Source organism: Crocodylus porosus, unplaced genomic scaffold (genome assembly GCF_001723895.1).
Source record: "Crocodylus porosus isolate Cpor-Errol unplaced genomic scaffold, CroPor_comp1, whole genome shotgun sequence".
NCBI lineage: Eukaryota > Metazoa > Chordata > Crocodylia > Crocodylidae > Crocodylus > Crocodylus porosus.
In genome coordinates this window covers 17,085,121-17,110,389 of record NW_017728943.1, presented here as the reverse complement: position 1 = coordinate 17,110,389, position 25,269 = coordinate 17,085,121, and the positions used below count along the sequence as shown (strand labels likewise).

General features: G+C 42.4%; 1 long non-coding RNA gene across 1 annotated transcript in view; it reads right to left on the bottom strand.

The window, feature by feature from the left end:
• Positions 1 to 244: 244 nt before the first annotated feature.
• LOC109319297 overlaps positions 245 to 25,269 on the bottom strand; it is a 298,855-nt gene continuing 273,830 nt past the window's right edge. Inside the window, exon 4 of the long non-coding RNA XR_002103470.1 lies at positions 245 to 394. This is a non-coding gene — a long non-coding RNA (uncharacterized LOC109319297). The remainder of the gene's footprint in view (positions 395 to 25,269) is intronic.

Here is a 25,269-nt window from a genome sequence, read left to right as displayed (position 1 = left end):
TTTTATGGCACTGCAGTAACTCACAATGGAAAAGAGTTAATATTTATTCTGTGCTTCAGGCACACAACCATTATCACTGTTGTCAGAAAGTCGGCGTTCAGATGCCACTTCAGGATTAGACAGACACCATTATCTGTAGGTGTGCATACCATTGTTTTAAACATAGTCAGTTCCAGTAACGACCAAGGGAGACAGAAGTATCATACATGACAGCTCAGCTAAAAGATAAACAGTGTGTTCTTAATAACTTACATCTGGAGCTGCGGTGTGGCCGAGTGGTTAGAGCACAGGACTGGGATCCAGGATTCCCGAGTTGTCTTCCTGGCTCTGCCACTGACTTGCTGTGTGAATTTAAGACAAGTCACTCCAAAGCTCTGTGCCTCAGTTTTCTCATCTGAAAAAAATGGACATCATGCTTAGACACATCAACAGTGTGTGTAGTGGGGGTAAGACTAGTAATGCTTATGAAGGATCTTTGGAAGGATGCTGCTATGGGACTGCAGTGTTTTCCTATCAACACTGTTGTTTATACACTGTTTTTATTTCAAATGTACTGGATTGCAAAACAATCTGCTCCAGTCCCTGCAGAAGTGCCTCTGGAGTGCAGGATGGGTGCTGTTTAACAATGCATAGTAACACCATATAACCCCTTAAGCCAAGAAGTGAAAAAAAGTACTGGACGTGGCTGAAACTTTAAGGTATCCAGGTTGTAGCCGCATTGCTCTAGAGTCAAAAGGAAACAGAACTCAGAATTCAAGGAGGCAATGGAGGGATCCTACTGAAATTCAGCTGAGACTTGAGGAGCTCTTTAACCCTAAGTGACCTGAATCTCTATTCTTTCTATCCAACCTGAAAGACAATGCCTCCAGTACCATCGGTCCTACAGCAAGTAAGTTTGGCACCTGGGGCAAAGCCCGCAGTGGCAGCCCACCCTCGCCCCTGCACCGATCCGGGGGGGGGGGGCACATGCCCCCCGCCATGCTTGCCCGCTTTCCATCCTGTTCCCTGCCCCAGCTGGGCAGCGCCTGTTGCTTAGGCGCTCGCCCTGCTCACCCGCCTTACTACAGCACTGAGTACCATGGTTTCTCTTCCCATCAAGCTGGGTCTCTGGTGCTGACCTGACCAGTGACAACACTCCCTCTCAGTCAGTGACTCTACTTTCTGCAGCATGTTCATCTTTTAGGGGGTTCTCCAGGCCAAACACCAGCAAACTGCAATGGGAAACACCTGCAGAAATCATGTTTATGTTTCACCTTCTATATCAGCTTTTCTCCTCATAAATGTCTGTCTCAGAAAAAGATGGATCAATAGACTGGCCCTTCAATTTTAACAGTGGAAGAGGCCATGCTGACAATGCAAGTCCATTCTTGCCAGGCCTTGTGGACAAGGTTGTCTCACTGATTTCAGTGGGATTTCTATGCAGAAAATGGTTGCAGGATTGGACCGAGGGGAAAAATTTACTGGTTGAAAAGGGGAAGAGTTTATGTATTTTACACACTGGCAACACACCAGTGCCTGGGCAAGAACAGTATGTGAAGTGCAAAGCAGCCTGCTGGATCGGTTCATGAGTGGAGAACTTGAAACAGATCAGCTCTGCTTTGCTCTCTCCAGCTGAACAGTGTTTTTGTGGCACTGGGAATTTGCTGTGGCTTCTGAAGATTATGGGGATATGCTTCAGTGAGCCAAAAAAGAAAAAAGCAAAGGAAGGCATAAACAAAATTTTTTAAAAAGGAAAAAAAAAAGAACAGAACAGAACAGCTGATCTCCTTGCTGGAGAAGACACTGGCATCTTCCTACACATGCACAATTTTCTTTGGTATTTCCTGATTCTCCAGCAAGAAAAAAAAATCATCACCGAACTACTTTTTTTCTTTGGGGAGGGAATAGCAATTTTTCTCATGCTGGTTCTTAAAGCTTGGTGGGATATGTAATTGAGATTAACAGGTCAAAGAGGTTTATGATTGGGGGGGCCCTTCAAGAGACTGTTAACTTCTTTCTGGCTCTCCAGATGGTCAAAACTGTGATCATAAAATACGGGTTTTTGGGAAAATGTCATGAGAGCTCTTATGTAAAGGATTGGATTCTGTTCCCAATGACTTCAGTGGAAGCAGACTGAGGCATGAACTCTGGTTTTTCATCTGAAAACCCAAACAAGGGTTGAAAATCTAGAGTGCAAAAGTGGAAATAAAAAGCTCTCTCTTTCAACAGAGATGGGCTAAAATTTCAAAATCTGGATCTGAAGTGCTGATGGTGCCAAAATGCAAGAGTACCTGGATGCGTGGTTTTGGCTCAGCCAAGTCTTACTGATCTCCCTGGATCTTTTGAAGAATGAGATGGGTTTGAAGAAGAGGATGACAAGTGCAAGGAGGTAGAAGCACAAAAATCACTGTTTGGGTTTTGAGAGATTAAAATTGTAAATCTAATTAGTTGGAGGAAATTGGCTGCTTACAATTTTCATTTTTTTGTCAAAGAAACACTAAAACTGAAAAATAGAAAATGGGAAAATTAATGTTTCAGTAATTAGTTAATCAGAAAATGTTCTTGTTCTAAAAGTAAGTGATTCTCTATCCATTTTCCCAAACATCGTAATATTCACCTAAGAGTTAGGAAAAAATATTAGACATTTTCCCTTCAATAGTGCTTTAATAGTAAACCCCTGAAAATCTGTTCTTTTGCTGAATGTGCCATCTTACCCCTAACTATAATAAATACATAATAGATACATGTATACTTGCAAAAACAAACCAAAACTGATAAGCTTGATATGATCAGTCTAAGGAACAGAAAGTCCAAAGTGTGCAATTAGAAGACTGTCCTTAAATTGAAGCATGTCATTTTACAATGTCATTCAACTGGAGTCTCTGGTATCTGAAAACAGGAGGCATCTTATCAAACTAAGGGACAATCTGCGCCTCCTGGGAGCAGTCTTCTAATCTTAGGCTTGTAAGTCACACTGGTGTACTAAAGAGACCTGTTATACAAGCTGGTTTCCCCCTTGGTGACCATCCACAACTGAGCGGGCTGAATTCTGGTTGGTTTTTAACAAAAATCCAATGGGAGCAAACAAATATAACCGTGGCTTCAAGTTATGCTAGAAGAGTTTCACTGGCCATGTGTTTGGCCTATTCGGACCATCACTGACCTGCTATATCAAATATTCAGCTACCATACTTCAACTATAATTTTCAGAGGCTACCAGAAAACATTCATTGTTTGATGCACACATGTATCCATTCCATCACTATTTGTGTTTATACTTGCCTTGAAATGCTGTGCAGACAAGTTAAAGAAAAAGCTCAGGTGGCTGTGTTTTTTAGAAGTTGAGCTCACCACATACAATTGGTCAGGGATGGTAAGGTGGCATATAAGCCTTTTCTAGCGTATCTATACAGGCCTCAACTATAACCTTCTCCTTCATCTCTCTACTGATTATCAAGTCACGGGTGGCTATGAGAGATCTCACAAACAAATAGCTGCAGCTATGACTATTCAGAACATTGGTGTGTGCGTAGAGCAACAAAGAACATAATGTACTGGGCATAAACAGTATACCATTTTTAAATGTTCATCACACTTATTTCAAAACCAAATTTCTTCCAGCAAAGCCCACAACTCTTCATGCAGGACCACGATTATGCCTATGTATGAAATGTTAAATGAAGCTTGTTTTGTAGATGGGGTAAAGAGAGATAAAGAAGAGGGGAAGAAAAAGAAAAAGAAAAACAGCCTTTAAAATGTTTTACGTAGTTAAAGATTTCATTTGAGCTCTGACGTCTAAAAAAAAGGGAAACAGGCTTTCTTCAAACTGCTGAGATTGAATACAAGATATTGCAACCCCAATGGTAATTTTCTGAGGAAGCTATAAGCAGATGAAAAATAAGGGTTCAGAATGGAAGTGCTGTCTCAACCGTCGTTATACCATCTTTTCTGTAGTGAGTATGTGCCACATACACTATACTACAAGATATGCACACAGATTTTTTTTTCCAGTTTCCAATAGGTATTGCAAGTGATGGGCCTAATCCTCATGTCCCATCTCTTTTTTAATTAACCCTTATGCAAGCAAATTCCCATCTGATTTCAGCCAAAAACTGTTCAAGTCAGGTTAAAAAATGAGTAGGGACATAAAGATTTAGTTCAATATACCTAAGGTAACACTGAAAACTATTACCTCTGGGTCTGTCACAAAAAGTATACACTTTAGTAGACAACGTTGGAGAAAAATGCATTCATGTATTAACTCAAATACAATCTAATAAGAAAGTGGCATGGTGCATATATCTGCAAATCCATGCACACAGGTGTCATCTATATAAAGTACAGAAAACTACTTGCATATATGAAACACACATGTACTTTCCATTTGAGGGTGGCAACCAACCAGAGCACAGCAAGCCAGAGAATTGTTTTGGGGGAGGAGGTGGGGGAGTGAGCACTGGGAAACCAAGTCAAAGCCTCTGACTCTTATGAAATGTGCCATGAGTACTTTAATGTTCCTAGATAGCAGCCAGGACCTTGGTTTTTAAAGTCTCATCAAACACATGCAAAAATACATTGATTTGCAGGAAAAATATAACAATATTCTCAGCATGGGGGGAGCTGTGTGAATAACTGATTTTTTAGTTTGTTGGCAAAGGTGGGTGAAGAAAAAAAAAACAACCTTATTCCTGGAAATGTTTTCTTCTCCCTGTTCAAATTAAAAATAAAGCTACATATGGGCATTGTTTTGCATAATGAAAAATTTTACTGGGGGGGGATTTTTTACTTTTCATTTAAAATTAAATTATGGGGAATTGTGAGATGAAACAACATTTCAAAAAAGAGAAAAGGAAATGTTTAATTTGTAGTATCACAATAATTTTTTTTCTTCCTTTCTTGTTGTTTTTTTTTGGCGCCTGGCTGAAACAATATAACTGATTTTACATTAGTCTGCAGATTTTTTTGGTGACTTGAGCACACATTTTCAAGTAAAAAGTTTTGCCCGGCTCTAAGCAGGAGTAAACAATTGTTAAAACCTGCGCATGTGGGGAACCCAATTTTTTCACTAAACCAAAAAGTACTTCTCTCCCATCAATGCTATTTCCAGAACGACCGTCCATCTGATTGTACACGACAGATTTCCAGCTGCTGTCTTACCCCCGCCATCCCATCATTTGCCACCCATGTTTGATTTCAGGCAACTTCAGTTGTAGCAAACATAACCCAGGTCTGATCGGTATCCTGACCATTGATTCTGGATTCCCTGTGCAGAATATTTTCTTTTCCTATCAACCTCTGCCTGAACTTCCACTGTTGCTTTTGTGGATGCATAACAGCTTAGCAAACAGATCATTATCCATGAAGCTCTCAAACTCAATCAATAGGAGAGGTGCCAAATAAAGAAATAAATAAAAGTTTGCTGAGGTGAAGCTAACAGTGCATCTCTGAATGGGCTACAATAGGTAGTCCAGCTGCCCTCCCCGTTAGACTGATACAGGTGCTTCCTAACTTACCCCACTCTGATAGAAATAGGAGAAAGAGATATACAAATGTGTGCATACACACTTGAGGGTGAGCAAGGGAGATATAAAAGGTAAACTGAAGAAATACAACTAAAAAGTATTGGGTTTTTTTTGTTTTTTAAACCTTACAATGAAGTTTAATTTTGGCAAATGATTAAAAGCAGCCTTTGGAAGTAATTAATGCTTTGTCTTTATAGAAAGCATCAGAACAAAAAGGAGAGAAAATAAAAGTAATACATGCATGCAGACGCACAAAAACAGGGGGGAATAGGGGAGAAGGAAACGAAAGAAAAAGAAAACAAACAGAGTCCTAAGAGGCCCATTCTGTTAAGGGGAGTCCAAATACAGAGTCATATGATATCTGATAGTGCAGGACACGTCGCCAGGAGCTGGAGCGGATTGCCTGCAGGAAGAAAGAGCCAGTGTGTTCCTGCTCAAAGAGCTTTTCTTTCCCCTCTTCTATTCCTCCCCCCAACCCTCTCTTTTTCTTCTCTACTGTGAATGTGTTACTCTCAGATCAGGTCTACGAAGAAATCCAGAAAGACAGCTATCGTCTTTCACGGTACTTCTGGAAGCAGAGAGAGTCAGTGGAAGATGCCTTCGAGTTGAGACGGAGGGGGACGTATGTATATTTCAGCACTGCGTGTCCTCCCCCCTCCCTGGGGTTGCAGACACAGACTGCTCATTACAGGAAAAAAAAAAAGAAAAGAACAGAAAAACGGTTCTGAGGAGGGGGAAAGAGATTGCTTCTCGTACGGAAAACTTCAAAGGCCACGTCCCATCTTAGCACTCTTTTGTTTACATGTCTCTAGGGTTTTTTCCTGTTTATTTTGGGGGAGAGAGAAGTCACAGAAAACATTATAGCCAAGGAAAAAAAAAAGGTCTGGAGCTGAGAGGAGTCCTCGAAACACTGTAAGAAATGAGAACTTTTTTTTCTCTTTTTTTAAAGGGAGGGAATTTGTAATTTGCCAAAAGTTCTTCTACTTCTAATGTCTGTCAACAGGCCACTGAACTTCTATAGCATTAATTTTTCTCTCCCTGATTCTCAGGTACTTCACACTCAGCTACAGAGTCCATGAGACAAAGTTATACCTATGCTAATCTAGGGTAACCTCAAGGAAGTAACTCTGGATTGAAAGGGTTATAACTGAGGCTATGTCTACACTATGGACTTCTGCTGGCATCGCTGTGTTGATCAGGGGTTTGAAGAGGAGTTTGAACAACAGAACTATGCCCAACAGAAGCCCCTAGTGTAGATGCATTTTACTGATAAAGCTCTACTTTTATTGGTATAGCTCATTTCACTTGGGGTGATTTTATTATACCAGTACTAAGCATAGCTTTGCTGGTATATCTGTGTCCACACCTGAAGCATTTGGCCTGTATAGCAAACTGTTTTTTCTATAATAGTTAAGTCCTACTCGACAGAGCTATAATATAGAATTTACCCCTTTCATCTCCTAAGGCTATATAAACACTATCGTTCTGACTATGCACCTATCAAATGCATGTGGCAGAAAAAATAGTGCCATATGAATGTATACAGTACATATACAACTGTAGTACAGTATATCACCTCATTTGAGAGAAGCCTGCAACATGAATAAAAACATTAAAAAAATAATAATCATCATCATCATTTGTATCGAGGAACAATGGTTGTAACTGCCTTTTATCTATTTCTATACATTGCGTGTTTACAATTTTTTGGTGCGTATATATACCTTGTTTTTTCTTGATTCCCTGAAACATAGTGTAGTTTTTAGGTCTGTAATTTGTCATAGCAAAGAAAATTCAAATCAATAAAGTAGTAAAGAAGAGTTTGACTAAAAACAGCATTTTCTTGATCTTGAGAATTTGCAATGGTCTGTATACTCTAACATCTTCACTATTGTACAGGAGGCACTGTGAATAGGATTTAATGCATTTTATAGCTTATGCACACAGTTCAAATCCAAGCATCTCCTTTAGCACAATATAGTATCAACTGGTATATTATATGTGTAGTGGTCTATGTCTAGTATATGCACAAGCACAGGGACAAGTTCACACATACAAAAACTACATACACAGGAGTATGAATCTATAATGCACTTAGATCCATTGTGAAATCGCCATCTGTGGCCCCAGTAGGGAACTAAACAGGGTATGTAGGTGAAATGTAGACACTCTAGAGATGGTCCCCTCTAACAGGAGGAACAAACAAAAAAAAATCCCTGAGCCCCTCTTAGCATCAATGTGAAGTGACGTTTAGAGAGGTGACCAGGGAAAAGCTGGGTCCATGGATCTAAAGTGACAGTGCCCCATCCGTATTTTAGGATCCCAGCTTCCCCAGGCCATTACCAACTTTTTTCCTGAGTGGCAGAAAGTGAGAGCTTTCTGTGCCCACTCATTTATTTATTTTTCAGTGCATCCTCCCAATTGCCTACCTTTCTCCCCCAATGAGAATTGGTGGTGGTTGTTGTTGTTTTTTTAAGGAAACAGAAACTGTTCACAGCATAACTTTTACGGTGAAAAAAAAAGCCAGGTAAAGTCGGCAAAGCAGCAAGTGGAATTAGAGAGAGATTAAAAAAAGAGAGAGAAAAAGCAACAAATCCAACTCTGCTCTCCCCTCCATACCTTCTCTTATTAATGCCACAAATAAAATTTAGGGGGGAAGGGATCTGAATTTCCTTTCAATATATTTTGTTGCTGTCACACATTCCCTGCTCTGCTTCTGTCTCTTTCTTTTAAGGAGGGGGGGGAAAAACCCTCAACAAAAATAGAAAAACATATCTCCGGCGTTAAGCTCGCTCTCCCCCTTCCCTTTGTAAAGAACTCTTTGTTCTCTAGTGAAAATGCTGAAAAAATCCCCGGGCAGCGACTCCCTGAAACAAGTGCAAAACACTTAGAGGCTTTTGGGCTGGCTGGAAGCCAGGAACCCTCCCGCTGTCTGGTTAGGAAGAGAGGAAAAAGAGAGAGAGGGAGAGGGAGAGAGGGAGAGAGAGAGAGAGAGGGAAAAAAAACTGGAGCTTCCTTTAATAGACATAGGAAGCGGGTTTTTTTTTTTTTTTTTCAAAACTGGCGGTCAAGCGTTAAGTAACTCCCTGTCTAAATCCACCTGCTAGAAATGAACTTGGGTAACCCCCCCCAGGGGTGCACAAAGAGAGGAGACACAGTAACATACTCCATACACTTCTCCCCACCCCCTCATTGCCCTGCTTCCATTCTTCCTGCTCCCATCACACAAATGCCCACAGCTTCTCTCCCCCTCCAACCAACAACAAACATACCCAAATAAATGCTCGCTCCGTCTCCTTAAAGGGAAAAAAAAGCTTTTCCATCTCGGTTGCGACACAGTGATAAGGGGTAGGGAACATCTCATACCTGGTGTGAATGCTAATCAGCCAGGAGTTCTCCTTTTTCCCAAGACAGGGAACTGTTTCCTTCCAAATTTATTAGAACCTCCTCCACTGCCTCTTTGAAAAACCTTCTTTGTCACCCTCTTCCCAAGTCCTGATACTTCTTTTTTAAAAAAAAAATGGCTTCGGAGCTCCTTCTATTCTTGATATTGATTCTCTCTCTCTCTCACTTTCCCCCCACCCCTCCTCCTTGCTCCTGTCTCTGTCTCTTCTGAGTGGTCTATTGATAAGTCCCTAGAGGCACTGGGTCAGCCTGCCCGTAGGAAACCAGACACAATGCACAAATCTCCGAGTGCCATTCTGCCATCAGCAAGCAGACCACGTTTAGGAGAGAGAAAAAAAACAGTAGAGCAAAAGACAGAGAGAGAGAGAGAGTGTGAGAAAAAGACTGATTGGAACAGGAGGGAGGGAGAGAGAGAGAAAGAGAGAGAAAGCAAGCGAGAGTGAGAGAGAGAGAGAGAGAGAGCGACACTGCCAGTCAGGTTAATCATCCCTACTTTAATTAGCTGTTCGGCTTAGACATAAAACAATTGAATTTGAATGATCTGTCAGTGGGCTCGGCTGAACCAAAGGGGAAATACGAATATTACAAAAAAGGCTGTTGGTGTGTTCAGATAAGCTAGACTGGAAAATCCTCAAAGGGTAACTATTAAAACTTACCACCAAACAAAAAGTACAAATACACGCAGCATAGCACAGAGGCCCTCCCTAAAAAGCTGGGATCTTTTCCCTCTCCCTTTTTAACGCACTGTGGAAGGTTTTGTTGAGACATGCACACAATTCTGGACCCTTCAAATTCTACCTGCCCTGCAGGGTGGGTTTTGTTCTTTCACGTCTCACCGTTATTTCCTAAATCTGGAATTTCGTGTTATTATTCAGTAGCATTTTCCTCAAGGATCAAGTGGAATTTTAACATGCCAAGGCTATATGCTACATGAGAGGGGCTCACTGGTATAAATGGTTTGGGATGGTAGACAGATGTCATACGCAGGCACAGATATCAATTGTGGATGAATAGATGCTGTAGATAGAGAGGTAATGCCTGGCATTGGAGACAGACAGGGCACTGCACAAGGACTTCTGAAAAAAATAATAAAAGGGCAAAAGTTCTAACTAAAAATAAGTGCAAAGTAATCTATTTGTGCTACCCTGGGTTGCAATTGAAGGTGCTGCTGAAATGGATGAATCCTGATGATATGCAGTGCACCAAAAGTGCTGCATGGCAGGCAAGGAGATATTTATGACACTTCGGAAAACTATGCTTTCAAAAGGTATGGAATAGCCTCCCTCTCTGCCTGATAAAAGGGAAACAGGTAACATCTCAGCTGCTGCTCAAAGATGCATTGCCTGTTTAACCCTCAGGGCACTCTGCCCACAGGAGTTCCACTTATCAAAATGGTGGGGACTTGTCTTCAGTTTCCTGATACCAGGGACACACGCACGGATGATCTCTTGTTTCTTCTCTGGTGCGCAGCAGTAAGACTTGGAAAATGTGTCGTCTGTAGGAGGTCTGGAATATTTTAACTGGGGTTAGGGCTGCAGCACTAACTGTTAGTTCTTGCACCACTCAAGGAACATCCACTGTGTAGCAGGATTTGAAAGGATAAGGGTAACTCACATAGGCTCATTTCAAAACTATGAGAACAGGATGGTGAAGAAAAGGATTAACCCCTTACAGACTTAAGCCTCTGAGATGATTTTCTGGGCATTTCCTCTCACACTATATAGTTTGGGTGCCAGGTCTTGAAAGAAGAAGAGTGCTGTATACATTCATTGTGGTTCTCTCTCCCAAGTGTGATAAACCTATCAGCAGGGCTTGCTTTAGCTCAGTATGTACTGTATTATAGGTGTACAGTTGACAGCAGATAGCCACATTACAACATATTTCCATTCCTTGTGCCCCAGGAGAGGCTGAGTTAGGCATTAGCCAATTTCTATAATCCAGTGTCCTTGGTGGCTCTATCCTACCCATCCCTAAATCTTGCTCAGCCCCTACAGCTTTTAAACACAAAAAGTTCTCTTGCCCAGTAGAACTGACACACAGAGAAAAATGTGAAGTGTCTATTAGTTGTGCTACAGCTACAGTGAAGTCACTCAGAGTGAAAAAATGACTGACAAGAAATACAACAGAATGAACACCTTGCCAGGACAGAGCATCTCCCAACTTCTTATAAAAGGAGGAATTTCTATGACACACAGAGACTCAGTTGCTTTGTGCATGTCTCTATACTGCCTTAAGTCGGTGCTAGGGAGAGTGCTGTACTGAGACACCACACATGCTATCCCTTGAACCAGAAGTAGCATGGCTGACTTCTGGTATAACCAGACATTGCCCTGGGGAATCTTCAGGGTGTGTCTGTAAGCAGGAAAAGCTGGGGTTTCCCCGCTGATAAAGAGGTGCCCCAGGGAATCCTCAGGACAAGCCTCTGCAGGCGGGAAACCCGGCTTTCTCTGCTTACAGAGACATAACCCAGGGACTCTCCAGGGCATGTCTCTGTAAGTGGGTGAACCTTGGCTTTCTCTGCCTACAGAGACACCAGCTGGAGATTCCCTGGGACATACCTGTTTAGGAGGGGAAATATGGGCAGGTGCTCCCAAGGTTTGAGGGGACCTGATCCTGTGTGGGAATTCCCAGGGCTGCAAGGTGCTCCTGGCTGCACCTGCATGGGGAGGCTGGAGAGTGCAGCCAGTTCCAGGTTGCCCACGCTCTTGCACTATAAACCTAACAAACATCTGCTGCAATAAAGCAGCAGAAACTAGTACCACCTTTGTTGTGGTCACAAAATTGCACATTTGTGATGTGTCAGATCATACAGATTTCAGTTTACTTTCCCTTTGTGCCACCGTAAAAATAGTTATGGAAGCACAATGGGGACATCTATTTATATTATTCACGTGGCACGGGGCATGTGTCAATATAAGCTGCTTCTCCGGAGAGCTTCTTGGTAGGTGTGCTGTGCCTGACTATGGTGGCTGCACTATGTCTGGTTTGTGAGGTCACATGTTTCAGTACAGTGCTCATTCATGCAAAACCAAGGTGGGATAAGCATGTGCCTACTGCTCTTTTCTCTGGGTGAGCCCTGGACTAATGATGTGAAGTAGTTCTGTGCTGGAGAAAGTCCTGTGTTTCTAATGAGATACACAGAAGGCCTAGTCACCTGAGGCTGGGTTCCAGTGGAAGAAATAGCACAAGGTCACATAATTAAAGACTAGCCTTCAACAGTGCACAAGCAACGTTAACTGCGGCATTTCCTAACGTTTAAGTGCTTGACTTTGCTAACATTGATGCTGCTTTTAATTCATGTTAAGTACAATGTCCTAGTCTATTTCTTTCTTCTTTTTTTTTAAAGCTACATTGAGGAATCAAATCCCATAATGTTGCACCGTTGACCCTGACTGAGTCTGAAACCTTTAGTGCCACAGCACAGAATTGTAGTAGGCTGTTATCCTCAGTGTGGATGAACAACTAAAGGGGTGGCAAGTCTGTTTTCTAATGGAAACAGGTGATCTATGCAGGAGGTAACTAGGTAGGGATCTACTTAATTCAGTTTTGTGGATTGTCTACAAAAATCTCTCCCACAAAAAAGTAATAAAATAAAATGATGGATCCCTAGTAGGTTGGGAAAGTGCCGGCTGGCAGGATCACACAAAGGGCAGCAGAAAAGATGCTGGCTGCCTCTTCCTCCCCCTGCTGGGGCCTCTCCACCAATCAGAGCTGAGGTGTGGGACACCATGAAATGTCCATGAAATCAGATCTGTACACCACAAATCAGGGCCAGACATAGGTGTGGGTGAACCAGATGGCTGCCTGGACAGAAAGGGGGCCTGACAATGGCCTGTTGTCCAACTATTATTATCACTATCTCTGCTGAAAGGGGGCCTGATACTAAAAGTTTGCCTGGGGCTTCCAGGAGCCTAGTATGTCACTGCCGCGAACAGGCTGCAAAAAACCCTGTCTCACCACAATTTAGGTAGGTCCCCATCTATAGGTACAGAATAAGTACGTAACGTAAAAATTTAGGTTTGCACTGAAGCCGTATCATTACCAAAGGGCAAGATCTGTATAAAGAAAAATCATTGGTGTAACCCTAAACCAGTCAATACCTTAATATTTCAGAAGGATCACCTAAAGTGAGGGACACAATAAAAATACCAGTGGGAGGGAGCTGAAAATGACGCAGCATTCATTTGTTTAATATGGATAAAGTTTGCTGTAACACCACTCATAACATTTAGCATTTCATGTGTCAGTTCATATTCATGGGAAATCATTGGGTCAATATGGTATGGAGGAAAATTTAGTTCTAAAGAGAGTGAAGTGTTTTCTAAGGAAGAATAGCTAAGATATCTCTCCGTGGAACAAAAATGATGTAACTATATCATCTCTGGACTGTTTGTTTAAATCAGGCTTGTCCAACATACGGCCCATGGGCCACCATGCAGCCCGCCAAGCCATTTTCTGTGGCCTGAGGTCCCTCGCTCGGGACAGGCGGGTGGGGGAGGGGAGGGGAGGGGAAGGGAACTGCTCACCCCTGTGGGGCCAGGCTTGCGTGACCTCCCATGTCGCCTGACAGGATAAGCTGAGGACAGCGCCCACTTTTACATGTCTCCAGCTTGGCCCCTTGCCCCGGCATCCTGCTTGCCTCCCAGGACCCGCTGGGCTCGGTGGTCGTGAGGTGGGAATGGGGCACAGGCAGTCAGCAGGGCAGCCCCAGGGGGGCCTCAGCAGGCAGGGTCCTGGCATGACCTCTGCAGGGTGAGGCAGTGGGAGCTGGTGTCCGTCGGGCCCCACGCTGTGGGCTTACAACACTGAGGCCACTGGGGCTGCATGCGCAGGCGGCCAGGCACCATGGTGAGCCGGGCCATGCAGGCGGGTAAGTGAGGGGCTGCGGTGCAGCAGCCACCTCGCTCTGGCCCCCCTCAGGCAACACCGGCTCATGGGGCTGCGCTGCTCGGGGGCGGCTCAGGGGGCGAGGGGGGATTGTCGCTCCCTGCGGCTGGACCGGGCGCTGCTCTCCTGCCGCAGTGGCTGCCTGTGCCCTCCTGGGGGCCATTTGCCTTCACCACAGGGATGCACGGAGGAGCGGAGTGGCCTGTGTTCCTCCAAGGCCTTCCTCTGCCAGGAGCCACCCTGGGCAGACCAGGCCTGAGACCCTGCCAGGCTGGGAACCGGCTTCGCTCCCACAGTTCTGCTGTCCCCTATCTCATATGTTGGCTGGGCCCCAGCCACATCTACCCGAGCACTGCCAAGTCTTTGGGCAGCGGTGTTACTAGTGTGGGCAAGGCCTGGGGAAACAGTGGCATAGGTGGTCCCTTGGCCTGCGTGAGAGCACTGGCTACATCGGTTTGGTCACATATTTTAACATGACTGTCAAATATCTTCTGGGGCTGCCTTCCAATGGTGGTCATAGTAGGCAGAAAAGGGGCCCCAGCTGTTGGGATGGCTGATCCAGGACATCATTTGCTGCAGTTTGTCACTAGCTGAGCACAGGTGGGGGTTTATGCCAGCTTTGCCTTATTTCAGGCTTGTGCAACATATGGCCCATGGGGTGATAAAATACGAATATGGCTCGCTGGCACACTGGGTGAGAAAAAGTTCACGATCCAGCCCCACATTCAAAAAGGTTGGACACCCTGGTTTAAACGTATTCCTTCAGACTTCACCAGCTGCATTTCAGATATAGCTTGGAATCAGCACAATCCATTTTCTATTCAGAGGTGTAACACTGCATGGCATGTTGCAGAGGGTGTAGCCATGGGTGATCTTCTCAACAACCGAATCAGAGAGACGGAGATAGGACACAGATATGGGGGATATTTCACAGCCCATGCCCTTCCTATGAAATGGCATGATCAGAAAATGTCAGTATCATCAGAAGCATGGCAGGTAAGAGACAATTAGGTCATCAGGAGGGCAAGTAGGTGATGACTGACTGCCATGGCGGGGCAGAACACCCTGGGCCTGCTACACTGTTGTTTTGGAAAACCAATCTCTGGTGGTTTGTCTGTTTACTATATGCTGCTCTGAGCCTTTTGGATAGGATGGAATATAAATCTAATAAATAAATAACTCCACATGAAGTTCTCAATCTTTCATTCATGATCACTTCTAGTCCATAGCATTACATTTGATAGACATTTCTACATAGCAACGAGATGAAAATTGCTATGATTTATATCTAACCTAGAACTTTCTTGTCTTATATTCAGTTTGTGATTACAAGGAATATACCTTTGTTATGCACAATGAACTGCCAAATTCCCATATCCTTCTTCTTTGTACTGACTTCCAAAACTTACACAAGTATACTAAAATACATTTGAATTAGAACCTGTTCTTAAAGCATCAGGTACTATATTCAGCTCACAAAGCATTTCCTCATCATGCACTAAAATATAGGGAAGATTTTTCCTGCACCTTTAACTTTCAATGTAGTGCTTCTAATCTGAAAATATACTATTCAAATGGCATCACTCAAGTTCATCTCTTACTAAATTCAAATCAACTGTACTTGTATTTACTGCTGAAACATTTTTCCAACTGCAAGAACTACAAACTTGTACTGGGATCTAGGAGACAAGATTTCCCCCTTTACTGCACATTATCACTGTTAGCAAGATGCTAAAGGCCAAATGAGGTGCTGAGAGACACCTGCACAGTCTCCTTGCCTTCATTTGGTTCAAAAACAAAATCTATAGATAAATAAATTATCTGATTGAGAAGACGGAAAAAAGACTTGAATATAAGAGCATAAGAAGTCCTATACTGGGTCAAATGTGGGTCCATTTAACCCAGTATACTATGTCTCACTGTGGCAGAGAGTGGATGCTAGGGGAAGAAGATTTTTATGAGGGTCTATCCAGATTGACCTAGCTCCTGCTCCTCTTCTCTTGCATCATAGCATGTAAAAATTTAGGAAATCCTAATCTGGAGGTTGCAATCCTCTCTTTTGCAACCTTTCTCTTCTGAGATGCACTAGGTCACAAAGCAGCAAGACCTCTTTTTTTAAGTAAGTAAATCTGACTCTGACGCAAGCAGGAGAAGGAAGAGCTGATAAATAAAAAGGTGCCATTTTTATAGTTCCTATTCAAGCAGAAATATGCTTTAAATGTCTTTAGAGACACCACATACTACACTCAATGTCTCAAATAAGGCCTGGCAAGATGTTTAAGAAGGAAAATCATTAAGTTCCTCCCTTCCCTCTCTCCTCCCTACTATCCATTTTTAAATTACCAGTGCAACAGACTGTATTTTTGATCAAAAATTAAAATGGTTTAAACAGCACAGCATGTTATATTAACTCCTTATTTTTTTCTTAAGAGACTGTATAAACAAGTAAGTACAAGGTACTCAGTGAGTGAGGAGGCTTAATTTCCACGAGATGGTGATTAGAGTTCTTCTCCAAGGAACTTTAAAGGAAAGGCCTGTCCCACATTTATTCTAAATGCCCGCGTGAAGCATGCTCTAGATGTCTCCTGCAAATTGTGGATGTGTAAGCATTACCCTACTCACACATCCACAAACCTCATCTGCTGGTTCTTCAGGTCCTCCCTCCACTGTGTTTCTTCTTCTTATGCGTTCTGCCCCCTAGCACCCAACCAGCATTTCTGCACAGCTCCTCCAGCTTCTGCTTTTTCTGCAACTCCTGAAGCCCTTTACACCCCTTTTCCAGCTTCTGAGGGAGATACTTATAGTCTGTTGGTAGTCCCCCTTTCCCACTGGTTGGGGACCAGCTCCAGGGATTTCTCCCCCCTTCTTCCATAGTTTGGGAATGGAGGGAGAACAGGGCAGAAGGAGAAGAGGACTCCCAACTGCACTGACACACCCTGAGTGGTCAGGCTCCTTGTCACTAAGGTGCCTATGTTAACCAGAACTGGATGAGACTCATTCCAGTTGTTAGGTCTATGCAGCATCTGGGGCAAGTTGTTTGCTTCATCCTCTGGTCCCTCCCTCTTGGGAAGGTTTGCTAAGGGGAGGGGCCCAGCATTATATCTGCACCCTGCTGCAGCTTTGACTGACTGCTCAGGGAGGCAGGGAAGCAGGGAAAGCATCCAAACAGAAAATACTTCTTCCAATTCCTAGCACAGTTATAATCTACACAATGATGGAAGTGGCTGGAATCATAGCAAGAGTGGATGAAGAAGCTGGGAACTCCAGACCCTACTCTCTGCTCTTTCTCAAAGCTTATGGCTAGCTGTCTTGCAATATACTTTATCATCTTTAAAGAAATATATAGAGACAACAAGCATATTGAAGGAGTCTTTGTGTAGCAGAGCACTCTGAGGCAAGGATTCTTTAGGGTGTAATTCCCTTTCTTATAGTGAATCAATGTTTCTTCTTGGGCAAACCACAGGGGTCAGGGGCATGTGCTTTAATCAGTGAGCTGTGCTAATTAAAAGTGCCTGAGCAACATGTGCATCAGTGTGCTCATGCCAAAAAATGGCAGCAGGGTGCTCTGAACCAAAGCTCATAGAATGAGCTTTAGTTTAAAGTGCCCCGCCACCATTTTTCAGCTGATACACATGATGCTGGAAGCTGCTGGAGCGCAGTAATTTCCACACTCCGGCAAACTTGATTATTTGCTGGATTTACAGCCTGTCAGAGCAGCCTCGCTGAACGTCTATAGCAGAGGTCGGCAACCCCCGGCACACGTGCCAAGAATGGCACACAAGGCCATTTTGCTTGGCACACCACCGCCAGCCCAGGCTCTAAGCAGCTGCTGCCAGCCATGGAGCCCCAGCTGCTCCCAGCAGGCAGCTGGGGGCTGCAAGCAGACCAGGCTCTGTGGGCCAGCTGCAGCTGGGAGGCTGCAAACAGCTGCTCCGGGCTCTGGCATGTCGGCACTCCAACACCTTCCAAGATAGACACTGTAGTTTTTTCAGCACTCACCAAAAAACGTTGCCTACCCCTGGTCTATAGGATCCCTTGACTTCTCTCTCCAACTGTTTTTCAGGGCTCAATTCTGAGTTAATTCCTCTTTTCTTTTAGGAACAGGAGAGCATTAAGGTAGCTTTACACCATGGTGAGCTAGTCTAATTCTCTTGGGTTGAAAGACTGTCTACACTTAAGTAAACAGCAAAAACCCCATTGAGTTCATTAGGGCCAGGATTTCACCTTTTCTATTTTAGGGCTTTACATAGTCCAGTATGGACCTTAGTATAAATTAATGATGATTCAGGGTTGCTCTATTTTAAGGTTTTCTTCCAGTAGTGTATTATGGTGTCAGAGAAACAGAGAACTGCTACATTGCAGTGTACTCTGTTCATGCTCTTGGCATCTTGACAACTTTCCTCCTACCTCAGGGGGTGGGAGAAAGGTGTAGAGTCTGACACAAGTTCTGTACCTGATCAGCATGATGAGGCCTTGCTATAGCTAAGAATAAGACCCAGGCTCTTTAAAATTAGAATAGAAACAACAACACACACGCATTTTGAGACTTGGTTCATGTATATAAAGCACTCTAAAGATAAAAACAAAGGAACTGCCACATCAGATCAAACTACTGTTTCATCTAGTCCAATATCCTGTCTCCAACAGTGACCAGTTCTGGGTGCTTGTTAATGGGGCTCTGAGTTGAAGCAGGTTTGAATCTATGCAGTCAATTTTAGGATCAGATCCTTAATTATAGAAACTAAGGTAGAACTTTCTACAATTCTATTCTTTAAGGACAAATACACCCAGACCTTTTAAAACCACTCTGGCAACATGAAATAGCCTTATAGCAAAAAGTAGGGAAGCTGGGACAAATGCATGGTAAATAAGTATGTAGAAAAGTTATGTATAAAATACACACAAACACACACATACACACACACACACACACACATCTTATATTCAGAGTAATCTTACATTCAGGTAAATTATATATATCTGTCCCACACTTTCATGTGCTCAAAGAGAGCAGGGTCTGACAGTAAGGAGGTGGGGAAGAGGCTGCAGGGGGAAGAAGCTGGGGGGCCCGGATATATTTTCTCTGTTGTAGCAGTGGAAAGGGGACAAATTCAAGGCAAACTTCCAATAGTTAGAGTCTATACCTGGAATATTATAACAAATTTATAAATTTTCCATGTATAGAATCTAATTATTGGGGCATTGTCTTATATTCAGTCATCTTACATTCACTCTCTCTCTCTCTCTCTCTCTCTCTCACACACACACACACACACACACACACACAATTAAGAATGTAGAAAATGTATGTAGAAATTGTGTGTGTGTATACACACCTACACACAAATACCCATATATATGTATCTTATATTCAGAGTCATATAAATATATATATATTTACTTGAATGTAAGATGACTCAATCAAGTAAATACACACATACACATCTACTTCAATGTAAGATGACTCTGAATATAAGACAATGCCCCAATATTTAGATTCTATACATGGAGAATTTATAAATTTGTTATAATTTTCCAGGTACAGAATCTAATTATTAGAGGTTTGCCTTGAATTTATCCCCTTCCCACTGCTACAGCAGGGAAAATATATCTGCTCCACCCCAACTTCTTCCCCCTGCAGCCTCTTTCCCGCCTCCATACTGTCAGACCTTGCTCTATTTGAGCACATGGAAGTGCAGGCCAAATTTGAAAACCTTCAAATAAACATACCTCTAGTAATTTGCCTTACAGGTATCCACAGGCTTAATTCACCCAGAATTGTTACATTTAATCTTATTTCAAACTGCTGAAAGTTTTAGTATAGGTACTCTATAACCACAGTTTAAACCAACACTTGTATACCTTTGGTACAAATTATACATGATATTAATACAAAATCAAAAGGCTCAAAATGTACAAGATAGCTTCTCAGGCTGAAGAAACATCTGCAGTTGCTCTGTGCTCTTCCTGGGTGGGATAGGGTAGAAAAGAAGCCAGAGGCCCCTGGTATACAAGAATGCCAGTCAATGAAAATGCAAATTGAGGTAGTCAATCAATGGGTGAGAAACAGGTGGGGGTGGGATAGGGGGAAGCGGAATGCAGACCTGATGATAAGATGTAGCTGGTAAATAGTAGAGAGATTATCTGGGGTATCAGATATTAGGCAGGTTGCAATGTGCCATAAATCCAATATCTATATTCAGTCCATAATTAGGTCCCTATCTGTTTCTCACCCATTGACTGCCTCAATTTGCATTCTCACTGACTGGCATTCCTACATACTGGTCTCTGGCTTCTATGCTATTCTATCCCATCCGTAAAAAGCGCAGAACAACTGCAGACACTTCCTCAGCCTGAAGAAGGGTGTTTGTACCCAAAAGCTTGCAAAGAAGTTTTTTTCCAACTATTTTAGTAGGTCTAATAAAAGATACTGGATTTACCCAAAGCACCCTGTCTGCCTATGTCCTTAGACCTACATGGCTACAGCCAGTACCGCAGGTATTGAGAACTTTTGGTCAAAACCAGGAGAAAGAGAATACTCACCAGGGTGTGGGAAACTCAGACAGAACAGTGACTTGAATCTAGGACTCCCACATCTCAGGAGAGTGCCACAGGCACTGAGCTGCTGAAAGCTCTAAGGTAGGGCCCTCTTTCTCTCACATTTTTGAACAGTTTCAAAAAGGCTTTAGCTTTTGTTCTACCTGAGGACCAAATCAGATTTTGAAACTTTGAAATTTTTACTAGATAGAACTCTTGCTTACTTGCCAGCCCTAATATACGCACTCATACACACACATCTAATGTAAACGGATACACAGGGTAACAGAAATCTGTCCATAACTAATGTCAATTTTACTATCATTTTTTTCTTTCGGATGATTTAACATATTTAAATATAACTTTAAATTATTTTTTTCTATGAATTTGATGAAGCAACTATTTCCTTAAGAATAACGTGACAATCCAAATGTTGCATTTTAAAGATATATTAAGTTTGAATCAGTTTACCTTTAGGAATTGTTTTTTAAGGTTCACTGTTATTTTTCAAATACCAAATTTTCCTGCATACACCATGAAACCTTCCCCAAAAGTCAGCAGCTAGAAATTGGGATGCATATTATAAGCAAAAAATATGGTAATTGCAATTTTTGCATTGTAAGCTTTTTCCAGGAGTGGGGGATGAAGGGGAGAGGACAGAGTGACATTAGCACTGTAGTGCCCCACAGGGAGCAGCACAATAGCACGCTGTGCTTCCTAGCTGCTGCTCCTCAGTTACTTACTGCTATTTAACAGTATTTTCAAGGAAGAATCTTTTTCCCCCCATTCATTCTGCCTTTCAAAAATGGTGTGTAACTTTTGCAAGTGTGGGGAGGTGTGTTATATGTGAAAAAAAAAATCAGGTAATTAAATTTACCACGGTGGTTCAGATTGTGGGTACAGACAGACATAGCAATTGTATTAATGTTAAAAGATAAAAGCTGTTTTGATACAACTTGTTAGGTTTGCATGATTCTGTATCAATACAAGTATAGTAATACAATACAAGCTCCAGGTTAAACCCCTATCTCATTCAGGGTCACAGGTAGGGCAAGTTACATATTGCTACCGGCATATGCAGACTTAACAATTATCTTGTAACAGCTAACGTGCTGCCTTGAGAAGCAGCTCTCCTCTCCCCTTTAAAGCAGGTATTTGCATTAAAGTCTGTGTTTTCCCAATAAACAAAAATGAACAAAAAAAATAATTAAAGGATAATTTGTGGGCAAAACTTACTCTGCCTCTTGTAACTGAGCTAACCATTAATGGGTCTAGTACGAGGGGATCCAGGGAAGTACTGCTTGAAGCTGTGTATTACATAAGACCATGTTAGTAATATAGCAGGGTGCCAGTCTAGTCTTTCAAAATGTGAAAGAGTGTCATCTGACCTCTCTACAAAGTTCAGGAAGACAAGCCATACATCCAAATAATCATTTTCTAGCTGATGTTTAGCATGCCAGGTTTGTCAAGAGGTCTATTTTGAGTGAAAAACATGTGAAACATGGCTCAATTTTTTTGGCAAAAGAAGCTCATTTTCAAGTTTGCAAGGAAATGTGAAAAACAAAATCAAATGTCAAATAGATTTGCTGTTTGTTGTAAATAATACATCCACATGCACAGAAGCATGCACAGACACACAGATGATACCAGGCCCATGAACAAACAGCAGTGGTGGTATTGTTCATACCACATTTTCTTCCACTAAAATTAACAAGGTAGATGTACAGCCAGTGAAAATCAGCATGGCTCTGTTGACATAGTTAGATCCAAGGCTGTTTACAAATGCTAAGGATTTGGATCCCAAAAGCAACCACAGCAGGAAACTATGGGCACTTTTACATATGCCCCAACATGTCCGGAGTAAGAACATGATGGAGCAGACTCCAGCATGCTGCAGCACCTCATATACTCAGCACCCCCGCATTTCAAAATGGCACTGGGGGCACTTTAACTAAAGCTTGTTAAATAAGCTTTGGTTGAAGTGCCTCCAGTGCCATTTTGAAATGCGGGACACTAAATACAAGAGATGCTGCGGGAGTTTTAATTAGAGTGGCTCCCAAAAGCTGCTCTAATTAAAATGCCTCCTCCCCGCCTGCCCTGAGCACATGTATAGATGCCCTATGTGTCTAAAAATGAATATTTTCAGGATTGGGCCCTATCTGCCTGAAGCAAGGGAATGGCAAGTAGAAGTAGGCCAAGTTTCTTCAGGGAGGCAGGTGGGAAACTATTAACTGGAAATAAGGAAATAATAAAGCTCTGTCTTGCAGACTTACATGCATGTTCAATTCTGGTCAAGAAGGTGATGTGAAGTTTCCCTTTGAGTCAGAGCAATGTAGTGGATAAAAAGGACCTGTCTAGCCAGGGGGATTTCCTGAGGCCATTGCAGACCAGCTCATATGCTGTTAAGAGGCTCGTTTTCATGAGAGTTTTGGTTGCATTTGTAACAGTTGCTCTAAGTTCCCCTGAGCTTTCAGTGCCACAGCACAAATCACAGCACAGATCCTCTTGTACAGGACAAGGCACCCTCCCTTTCTATTTTGTGCGGCCAGGAGTCACATGGTTGGAGTCAAACTGTTTTGCTTTGTTTTTCAGGGAAATCTTTTCTACGCAAAGCCTGAAGAAAATGTGGCAGATTCATGTGCGCACACACACACTGTGCTTTGGGTTGTTGGAGGAAGGGTTCGTTTTCCAAATGGGTTTGCTTTCTGTCACTGTAGCCCAGTGGTTCTGAACCTTTTTAGACTCAAGGCACTGCGACCATTAGACTTAAAGCAACCCTTAGAAAATGCTAACTCTTTAGCTTTTGCTGGGTTTTTTTACTATGGAAAAATAATAGAGCCATCCTTCTGCTGTAAAGAACTTACAAACACCACAATAGGTCAAAATGTTTTTTCCACTATGTATGCCTACTTGAAATGCCTGAGTTTATCTTGTGAATCATGTGTAGGTGTTTGCAACCTTCAGCACCCTTAAATGGATCTCACAGCACCCTAACTGAGAATCATTGCTATAGCATATTGCCCTGACTCTGCACTCATTTACCTACTCAGCAGCAGTTCCACTCAAGTCAAGGGAATTACTTTGGCACACACCTCCTCAGATAGAAGGCAGAATTTAACCCATGGAATCCAGGTCATTAGTAAGGTGAAGAATGGGGTAAGCTATACTGTGAGTGGCTGTATGTGGCCAAGTGGGTGAACATCTGCCCGTTTTCTATCTAAAGAGTTTACAAAATGACCAGAACTTACTGAGAAGTCAGTATAGTGGGTAGTGAGACTACCCAGAGAAAGTGAGAATACCCAGAGAATGTATTTTCAAGCCAGGGGTAGGGGAGAAATGAGGGTAAGTCATCCTGTGCTGCTACTCATACCTTTATTCCCATTCCCTTCTGTTCAGTGTGTAACTTGCTGCATCATTTAGGTCACTGCTGGATTTAGCCCTATGGGCTTAAACAATTAATTACTTCCAGCGACAGAACTATTTCATTTTTTAAAACTGGTTTGTATGGTAGATTAGTTCTAGATTAAGTGATTTAACTACAGCTGAGTAGGTGTTTGCTCTATATTAGTCAAGCATATTGCCAACCAGGTAGAACTTTTAACATTTTGATATATTTAATTATTAATCATTTTAAATTATCAACTGGCAGAATAACCATCTCCTTGTAACACTGCAGAAAATGTCTCCAAGTGCCATCCATTATCCAAAGATCCTGGTTAAATCTTTTAGGGGATCAATTACAGGGCCAGGGGAAGAGTGCTGCTCTAAAGGACTATGAAAAGCAAGTTGTTTAATTCTACGTGCATCACCTTTGGGATTCCATGGTATGACTCTGGGCAAATTCTCTGCCTCAGTTTCCCCATCTTGAAAGCAGAAATAAAGCTAAAGAATGAGGGGCTATGTGGCTCATGTAATTCATTTCTGCAGTAACACCCCACTTGAGCAGAACACCTAAATATCTGTTTCAATTCAATCCTATTCAACAAGGCACTTATGTACAGCCTTAACTTTAAGCACCTGCTTCAGTCCCATTATAGGCAACGGACAAAAGCATATATTTAATGAAGCACATGCTTAAGTGTTTTGTTGAAATGGCCTCAGTTTCCTTAGCTGTCATGTGGGGAAAATAATACTTGGCTTCCTTGTATGCATGCTGCAAGGTTTATGTCATTAGCATACGTGAAGCACTTTGAGATCTTCAGAGAGAAGGTACTGGAGACATGCAAAGTTAACTAATATTGTTACTTCAGGCTAAGAAAAAGCAGGACCTTTAACTCATTTTCTGAAAGATCAGTAGACTTTCAGGTCAATCTTAACCCCATAAAAAGGACCAAAGGATCTGATTTTGGGACTTTTGGATCCAGACTGACAGAGGCTGGAAGCATGGCAAAGCTACTGTGCCTAGGTCATGCCAGATTGAGCAGTAGTTTGTAATCCTCTCTCTGATGCCACTTCCTGTTCAGGGCATATCGTACCTCTGACTCTCTAGAGCAGTGTTTTCTAACCAGTGCGCCATCAAAAATGAACAGGTGTGCTGTGAATTTTGCCGTGGCAATAAGCTACAATATGTATGAGGATGGGGAATGCCTTAACAGGTGTGCCATGGAAGATTTATATTAGTATAAGTGTGCCCTGGACTGGAAAGAGCTGGGAAACACTGCTTTAGAGCAGGGGTGTGCAATTATTTTAGCTGGCGGGCCACTTTATGAGTTTTGGTGAGCTGTCAAGTGCTGCACACACAAAATCTTTCAGAAGATATCATTTGAACAAATTATATATAAGAAGCAAATTATATGGTAAAAATAGAACATCTACTATAACATATTTTAATTTTATTTGAAAAAATACTTTTTCCTGATTTATGTGTTTTTGAGTAGTGTATATAGAGGTGGTTGCATAATAGCTCAAAATAAAGTCTTACTCTTGCATACTGTGTGGG